Source organism: Vigna angularis, chromosome 2 (genome assembly GCF_016808095.1).
Source record: "Vigna angularis cultivar LongXiaoDou No.4 chromosome 2, ASM1680809v1, whole genome shotgun sequence".
Taxonomy (NCBI): domain Eukaryota; kingdom Viridiplantae; phylum Streptophyta; class Magnoliopsida; order Fabales; family Fabaceae; genus Vigna; species Vigna angularis.
In genome coordinates, this window is record NC_068971.1 from 24359815 (window position 1) to 24367778 (window position 7964).

The following is a 7964-nucleotide window of genomic DNA, read 5'->3' on the forward strand; positions in this document are numbered from 1 at the left end:
AAGCAACCTTTTCAAGAAAAGAAGAAGGACACAAAGGTATGCATGTTGTTAACTTCTTCATTAAAAGGTAAATACCTTGAATCTTCTTCTCAAAAACATCACTTTGTTTCTTCATTTTATCATGGGGAATGTTCAAAACAAAGTGAATTCAAAAAAATATTAAAGGCCAATACTTCTTCTAATAAAATTTTTGTCAAAAGGCCTTCATTTTATCTTCTTATCTTTGCATATATCTCATTCATCATACTAATTTTTTCTATTTTTTGTAGATATATCTTTGACCCAGGTGGACAATAAACACCAAAGTTGTGCTTCTTCTTTCTTCCCGATTTGAGGACAAATCGTTTTTAAGAGGGAGGGAATGATGGCAATCCCTTTAGGAACTTCCCATCCAAAGAAGTATCAACTTAACACTAAGACTAAGAAAGGGAAGTTGAATAAGGACTTGATCTTTTCTTTCTAAGTCTTAGAATGTTCTCTTTAACTAAATACATTTACCTTGTTTTATAGGTCACTAATAAGAGTGGAAAACCATAACCAATCAACCAAAGAAGCTTGGTGAGCTAAGGGAAGTAAAGGACGTAAAGAAAGGAAGAAAGGATGTGTTTTTTGAATTGGAAAAGCAAAGCTCATATACAGCATATGGCCAACCAAGCAAACCAACGTTTCCACTTTCTTTTAAAGCATGTTTTCAATGTTTACCGTATGGAACATGTGGCCAGCTGTATAGCTTCTCCTGCACACTTCTTATAGAGCTTCATGTACATTTCTAATATGTCCAATAGCTTGCTAGGCACGTTTCTCTTCATCTATAAAAGAGAAGCCAAATCCTTTGTAATGGTAACTTGATTTGAAGTAAGGAAATGCTGCCAATTTTCAGCTTTTACTCTCAAGTTCAACCTTGTGCTTTGTTATCTTGCACCTCCTCTAGCTTCTTTCCCCTTTGGAAAGCCTACTGAGCTAGAACTCTACCAAACACAACCACTCAAACACCTCCAGCATATTATCAAACACCTTCCGTGCATCCAGAAATTCCACTGCATTCTCTCAATCCGCTGCCACTTCTCTGAGTTTTGGAGCTTCTTCTGCATATCCTGGAGTAGCTTCCATCAGTTTGCCTAGTTGAAACCTAAAATTGTAGATGAAGTAGCTAGAAATCACTGCTCAAACCTCAAAAAAGGTGTACTACAATTGCAAATTGCACTAAACTAGGCAAATAAACTAGAAAGAAACTATCCTAACAAGTTTAGAATGGTAAAACCTAGCAAATTAAGAACTCACACTACAAAAAATTACTAAAACTCAAAATATGACAACTTAGAACCTAAAAGTAGTACCTAAAATACACAAAAAGTGCAAAGAATGCAAATTCTATTAAAGTACTAACATCCTAACATGTCTAGAGTAGTGAAATGGACCTAGGAAACTATTGAAAAGCAAAGAATTAGGTACAACTCAAAATTTGAGTAGTTTGAACCTAAAAAGTGTGCTTATAAGGGTCTGAATTTTCACCCAGACCTAATGTACACTTATTTTAACTAATGTGAACATCCTAACATGTCTAGAGTAGTGAAATGGGCGTAGGAAACTATTCAAAAGCAAAGAATGAGGCAGAACTCAAAAATTGAGTAGTTGGAACCGAAAAAGTGTGCTTAAAAGGTGAGAATTTGCAACCAGACCTAATGTACACTTATTTTAACTAATGTGAACATTGTAACATGTCTAGAGTAGTGAAATGGACCTAGTAAACTATTCTAAAGCAAAGAATTCCATAAACCTCAAATACCTAATGTTTGGTTCATCAAAATTTTGCATAATTGAGTCATTAAATGTCACTTTTCGTTCTGCTGTGATTCTGTCATGTTTGGAAGTTTAAACAAGTCCAAATTGTTGTATTAAAGATGTTAGAACCATTGATATGAAGTTAGAATGACATGTATGCAATTTAGTATGTCAAAACATCCTATTTGAGCCATATTCGGAAATTCCAAAGTGAATCTGAGTGGAAGTTATGTTTTGTGCCTAATTAGAGTTCAAACAAGTGTGTTTTTATTCATTAAAACTATTGAAATAATTACCAAAGTGTCAGAATGGCTTAGGCACAAAATCACTTCCAAAACGACCAATTTTGAGTCAATTTTGGGAAGTAGACAAGTTATTTTGAGTAGCAGTTTGGTTGGCTTAAATTTGAGTTTTAACATGTTTGTTTTCATCAAACAAATTTCTTGAAGTGTTTAGTTTTGATCTATACCTGCTGTTGTGTGATTTTGACTCTCAAACCACCAATTTTCTGCTTATTGCACTAGTCCAATTTTTCCATTTCTGAATCTGTATGGCATTTGGTAAATGGCTGAACATCTTGCAATTTTATTTCCTTGCAGAAATTTGTTATCAAACCTGTAGCCCACTAGGGATTGGTTTACTGATTGTGATTCTGTAGTTGGTTCTTCACTAAAATTGGTTTGCCACTAGATACTTTTATAGCTATTTGATTGCCTAAAGGATGTTAATATGTATTATATATCCATGCTTTTATAGATATTTGATTGCCTAAATTATGTTCATGTCTATATTGTATATGTTCATGTATATTGTCTTTCATTTATTAGGCTACAACTTGATTAAGTTAAGTAGTCATTTAAAATCCTATGGTACTGCACACATTCTCAATGCAATGAGAAGGGTAAAAATACTATAAACACTTATAACCTACAAAATATTTAGAAGTACTCTAGACAAGAGAACTTCAGTAGTAATAAGTTGTCTTCTCCAACTTTAATACACAACCCCTTAGGATGGCTAAGGCATTTCAATACTGAGGACTTCTATTTGCATGCCCTTATTGAATGCCTATGACAATAGTGTTCAAATTGCCTTCCATGTTCGACTTGAGTAGTAATAGGTTTATTACTTATGTCACATGGAGTGTTGTTGTTTTGGCTAAGTTTTTATTTGTTTGGCTTGTAACAGAACATGGCCCATTTTCACAACCATCGTGGATAGATGTACGACCGTTGTTATAGTGGAAGGAGAGGTTTGAAGGAATCTTTTGTATGAAGAGTTTGTGGAGACGGCCCGACGATATCAATATTATATATGCCCTTGATGGAGGGATTCGATGTCCATGCGTGAAGTGCAAATGTAAAAGGATTTTGAAAGATCATGATGTGAAACTTCACCTATACTAAAAAGGGTTCATGCCTAATTACACGGTTTTGACATTTCATGGTGAAGAAATTTCTTCGACCTCCACTACAGCTAAAAAGCGGTTTGCATCAGGTTTGAATACTATTGTACATACATCTAAGATAGATCAATTTGCCGATATGCAAGAGATGGTCGACAATGCTCTTTGTCGCCATGCTGAACAAGAAGCAAACAATATTAATTATGAAGAGCCTCCGAATGAAACCGCTAAGAGGTTTTACAATTTACTGTCAAAGGCAAATCTACCTGTATTTAAAGATTCAACTAAGTCAAAATTATCAGTGTGCATTAGACTCATGGCTGGCAAATCTAATTGGAACGTGCCCATTCAAGCAGTGGACTTTTATACAAAATTGATGTTAGATTTGACACCACCAAACAATTTTATGTCGAAGAATTATTACCAAGCCAAAAAGTGTGTTTCAAAGTTGGGATTGGAAGTGAAGAAGATTGATTGTTGTGTTAATGGATGTATGTTATTCTACGACAATGAAAGTCGCAAAAATTATGCATTGTTGGTTGAATGCAAGTTTTGTGGCTCACCTCGATATCATACGATGCATGCTGGCCGGAGGCAAAAAAAACCCATTCCCTTAAAGTCCATGTTCTATTTGCCTATAATTCCAAGATTACAAAGAATGTTTACTTCAATGCAAACATCATAACACATGACATGGCATGATGGTAATAAAACTGAAGGATTTTTGCGTCATCCTTCTGATGGTGAAGCTTGGATGCACTTCAATCGTAAACATCCATCCTTTGCTAGTGAACTGTGTAACGTCAAACTTGGTTTATGCTCTGATGGGTTTACCCCTTACATTCAGGCGTCTGCATCACCATATTCATGTTGGCCCGTGATAGTTACCCCATACAATCTACCACCTGAGATGTGTATGACAAAGCCTTACATGTTTTTATCGTGTATAATACCAGGTCCATCTAATCCCAAATCATTGATTGATGTATATTTGGAGCCTTTGATTGATGATTTGAAGAAGTTATGGAATGGTGTTTGGACGTATGACGTTTCAAGGAAGCAAAATTTCCTTATGAGAGGTAGCCTTGATGTGAACTATTAATGACTTCCTAGCATACGACATGTTATCTAGTTGGAGCACACATGGTCGATTAGCTTATCCACATTGCATGGAACATACAAAGTCATTCCAATTGAGTTATGGCCGGAAAAGTAGTTGGTTTGACTGCCATTGACGGTTCTTGCCCATTGATCACCCCTTTAGAAGAAACAAAAAGGGATTTCGCAAAGGCCAAGTTGAAACGGATTTGCCCCCGCCCAAGTTGACTAGATCACACATTTGGAGAAGAGTTAAAGACTATCCAAAAGTCACTGAATCTAGTCAGAATAGGATAGAAGGGTTTGGAGAATGGCATAATTGGACTAAAAGAAGCATATTTTGGGAACTTCCCTATTGGAAAGACAACTTGCTAAGACACAACCTCGATGTCATGCACACAGAAAAAAATTCTTTGACAATGTTTTCAACACAGTTATGAATGTTATAGGTAAGACAAAAGATAATGAGAAAGCAAGAAAAGATTTACCTTTGTATTGTGGACAAAAAGACTTAGAGTTGAAGGCGCATGGTAACGGCCGATTATTTAAACCAAAAGCAAATTACACCATGTCAAAAGACGAGGCAAGAATAGTGTGTGGATGGATCAAGGAGCTTAGAATGCCAGATGGATATGCTTCTAACTTGTCCAGATGTGCCAATGTTCAGAACGGTACTATTCAAGGGTTGAAGAGTCATGATTGTTATGTATTCATGGAGACTTTCATCCCTCTTGTGTTCAGTTGTTTGCCAATGCACGTGTTAAATCCACTGATAGAAATTAGTAACTTCTTCAAAGATTTGTGTTACACGACACTAAAGGAGAATTCCCTTAAAAAGATTGATGAAAATATCCCAATTATTCTCTGCAAATTGGAAAGAATATTCCCTCCTGCATTCTTTGATTCAATGGAGCATATTCCAATTCATCTTGCATATGAAGCTTGGCTTGGGGGACCAGTGCAATACAGGTGGATGTATCCATTTGAAAGGTTTATGGGAGAATCCAAACGTTTAGTTAAAAATAAAGCTAGAGTAGAAGGCTCAATTTGTGCAGCTTACTTACACAGAGAGACAACTTATTTTTGTTCACATTATTTCAAAAACTTCATGTTATCCCCCACTCATGTCAGAAATGAAATGCAATGGAAAGTTGAACCACGTGAAGGTGCATTATAAGTTTTCCGACAATTTGGCCGTCACGCAGGTAAAGAATTCACACATTGGTTAACTGATGCTTAATTCAATTTTCCTCATGTCCATGTCTTAATCAATTGTAGTGAAGTCAAGTCGTACCTTGAGTATGTCATCATCCATCTCTTATCTTTCCAACGACACAATTGTTATACACTAATGAATTTCATTTGTATCAGCTCATTTCTTGTGGTTTAGCAAGTCCCAAAAGGAAATACTTATGCTAAAATACACTCTGAGTTTCCCCAATGGTTTAGAAATTAGGTCTGTAGTTTTTCCTACGTTTAGAAATCGGTTAATTTGACTCTTGCTTTTATAATTTTTGTAGTGTCTTTGTAGGTTTTTAATCAGGCATTAACTCCTACAGTTTAAGAGTTAAGACTGTAAAAACCATTGATCCTTCCTTATTCATTTCTTTTTTTTCCCTTTATTTGTAACCATTTCAATGCAGTAATGACAGGACAAGGTTCAGAACGTGCTGATAAAGGAAAGGGGGTAGCAAGGCCTAAAAAGAGGCAACAGCAGGCACCAAAGTATGTACTTAGGGTGCCTGCTAGACTACCTACCATTGCTGCCCCCGGTACATCATCTGTAGGGCCTCCTCCTACCCCTACAATACAGCCTTCTCCTACTCCTGCAGCACACCCTTCTACTACCCCTCCAGCAGACCCTCTTCCTCCTCCTGTGATTATAACCCCTACTCCTTCCCCTGTGGTTATTACCCTCACTCCTCTTCCTGACCCTATTTCTATACCTTCCTCATCTAGTATACCACTGATAACAGTTGAAAAACTGTTATTTTCATGCTTAAAATTGATACTAAAAGCAACCTTTAGACTTAGAAACTAGCTTGAAATCATACTTTTATCCATATTTTCATAAATAAGAGAGCTGGACAGGTTTATGCTTGATTTCAGTGTTTTTGTGCAGGTTTTAAGGTGAATTTAGTGAAAGAAGTGAAGAATGAGAGAGATGGAATCAGAAAAGGAATCAAAGAGTGCAAAAGGAGAAGCCGAAAGCACCGCTCAGCGGCACTTTACCGCTGAGCGGCACTCAGAAGGTCACGGGAGGTCCGCTGAGGGGCAAAATGGTCGCTGAGGGGAAGAAAAGAGACGCGCACTCACCGCTGAGCGGTACTTTACCGCTGAGCGGCACACTTATGGGCTTGGGCTTAGATTTTTTGTAATTTTAGAATAGTATATAAGCTTTAGGACGTCCTAGGGTTTGTATCTTTGGCAGAAACGAGGCAAACACTCTCTCCTCCACCCCTTTGAAGGAGGATCTTGGATGCTCAGGCTACCTCTTCACCTTTATTGGGTTTATTCTTTCATTCTTTCATTATTGTTCATCTAGGTTCACCATGAATATGGTGAACTAAACTCTGTATGTTTGTTGGGGAATCAATGTAATCTTTTGAAGCTCTCATATATGGAATTTATGCTTGCATCTTAACCTAAGATTTATGCTTTCTTTCATCATTAGTTAGGGTTTTTCCTCTTTGCTTAATGCTTGCATTGTTTAACTCATTCGATGCATGATTATTGGTTTTGTCGATACGGGAACGTACGGGGAAGTCTAGATCCGGGGAATTTCTCCCAATATGATATTGGTTGTCGTTAAGCTCCTGCACTTATGAACTGATCATTAGGAATGCTAGGAATTGTATGAACTCGTGATTGGGGAGAAGCCTTCTAGAAAGGTACTTTAGAGAGTGGCATTAACAATGATGATTTGAATGTTGAATTCCTAAAATATATGAGAGTGGATAAGATGAAATTGACCCCCAACAACATATTCATTAATATATTCCATTGAAAGTGTGTGTCTTTTGTTTTAGCCATTGATCAAAACTTCATGCATACATGTTTATTTTCTGTCTTGCATATTAAACTCCAAATATTTCGTCTTTAAGTCTTAGCTAATCAAGAAATCACATAACTAAACTAGGCCGTGAGTCCTTTGGGAAGAACGATACTTGGTCTTACCAAGTTTATTACTTGAACGATTCGGGTCATACTTGCCGATTGAAAAACAAGTTTGTGACATCATATTTTGGTGTTCATAAATTTGTCCATCAACCACCTTCTGAGACTGTCACACCATCTGCTGATCCAGATTCAAGTGGTGATGGTGAAGGTCTTGACCCGTCCCTCCATGATCGACCATGGATTGAGCCGTATGGTAAAGGGTAAGATTTTAATCTCTTCATATAATTTGATGTTTATACCTTACTGTAATTGAAATGACTTCTATTATGCAGGTTTATTCCATATGTTGCTTCCCAGGCCATCACACGTTCAATTAAGCAACAGTTTTTAAGTCCATGGCCTACTTGGGGAGCAATACCTGATGATGACAGAAAGTCATTCTGGGAGCGTTTTCAGGTGAACAATCCATTAAACTAATTGTCCCTCTTATTTTAGTATGTTCATTAATCAATGTTTGTTCTGTTCAATGTTACAGATGAAGGTGCAGTGGAAACCTGAA